A 2022-nucleotide genomic window follows, 5' to 3' on the forward strand; every position below is an offset into this window, starting at 1 on the left:
AGGTAGACCTCCCACTGCCTGCTCACCGGTGTGTGTGTGTGTGTGTGTGTGTGTGTGTGTGTGTGTGTGTGTGTGTGTGTGTGTTGCTTCTTTTCTCTAGGAACCTGCCGGACAGGTGCTGTCTCACACATGCAGTCATCAGGAAGTACTCAGATCTGTTACTTAATTAGTATAAAATACTCTGTGTCCTGCATTCAAAATCTTACTTAAGTAAAAGTACAAAACTAATAGCATTAAAATATACTTAAAGTACCAAAAGTAAAAGTACTGATTATGCAGAATGGCTGTCCCAGAATGATATTGGATTATAGTTAGTGATGCATTCATGTGTCCATTACTTTAATGTTGCAGCTGGTAAAGGTGGAGCTAATTTTAATTATTTGTATACAGCCACGTAGTTTGATCTATAATAATACATTATAACCAGAGGCATAAAGTACAGGCAGTGCAGTTGCAAGGGGGCCCATGAGGAGGGGGGCCCATAGAGAGAGTGGGCCCGCCAACAAAATGTTGGAAAACATGTTGGATGGAGATGGGACCCTTATGAGTTAATGCCACCCCGACAACATGCCTGTTGTTAAAGAAGAACACTCATTAAATTAAAAACAGTGCCATTTGCTATATATGCCCTTGAAAAAGGAATACCCATCTCCATCATGTTTACTTTTTCTTTATTTGCAAAACAGTCAAAAGCATTTATAACAACATTGTATGCTTATACTATAACTGTCAATCAACCATTAAAATTGTAAAATTAAATTAATGATTTCTTAATTTCTTGTTTTCTTTGGTATTTTTTGTTATATACAGATGTGCAGTGATGATTGCAGGGTAATCTGTATGTTGATGTTATCCAGTGTCAAGTCTCTGATCATGTGACAAGACGATGTGTGCACAGCAGCGTGCACCGATCATAACTACCTTACGCCACTGATTATAACTAAGGGCACAGGCTAAGGGGGGGGACTGACCAGAGTTTCAAAATGACCACAGAAAGACATGAAAGTACCTCAAAGAGACACAACCAGTTACACAAAGATGCAAAACAATGACACAAAATGAGACTGAACAACTATTAAGTATGTGTCTTCATAGGAGAGATGAGGGGGGCTTTTGCATATCTGTGCCAGGTGTCCAGATTGCCTGATTGTAACTATTTTATTTATTTATACATTTGTAAAGTGACTGTAACTAAAGCTGTCAGATAAATGTAGTGGCGTAAAAAGTACAATATTCGCCTCTAAACTGTAGTGTAGTACAATCAAGTTGCACAAAATAGAAATTCTCGAAAGTACAAGTATCTAAAAACTGTGCTTAAGTACAGTTTTTGAGTCGGCACTTTCCACCACTGCACTCATGAGATAGAAGTAAAGCCTATTTTGATTTAAAGTCCCTTATTCACCTTTGTTTTGTATTAGTTTTTCTTTTCCGTCGAACAAAAATTGATGTTTCTAAAAGCCGATTTGATGTCAAAATGAACTTACTTGGATAACAGCAAAGTATCAAGTATCTTGCCAGTTGCAAAACAACATGCACCAAGATCGTCCATAAAAAAGCAAAGGTCTAAATTAGGACCAGCAACATGGAGGGCTTGTAAAATACTTCCAGCACAGAAAACCTTATATACATGAATCACCATCAAAGGAGAACCAAGCCGGCTGAGATGCCAACAAACCTTGAAAGTAGTTTTTGTTGAGTGATTTCACATTATTTCATAAAATATCTGTTTCCATCACAAGTCCCATTATAGCGTATTGCTGCCACACACAAATCATTTAACACAGACGCCACAGTCAATTTGTTTTGTGTTGTAAGCAGGGACCTCATGAGAAAATTGTATTCCCTTGGATTGTAGAAAGTTAAAATACTGTATTTCACAACAATGGCTTAAGAGAAAATGTTGGCTCAATAAAAGTGTATGAGCCTCAGGGAAAGTTTGCCACTAAAATGAGAACCAGTCCCATCTGTGCTCTCAAAAGAGGGACCCCATTAGTCCCTGCTTTTACTGACACTGTAACAGGC

Source organism: Epinephelus fuscoguttatus, linkage group LG16 (assembly GCF_011397635.1).
Source record: "Epinephelus fuscoguttatus linkage group LG16, E.fuscoguttatus.final_Chr_v1".
Lineage (NCBI taxonomy): Eukaryota > Metazoa > Chordata > Actinopteri > Perciformes > Serranidae > Epinephelus > Epinephelus fuscoguttatus.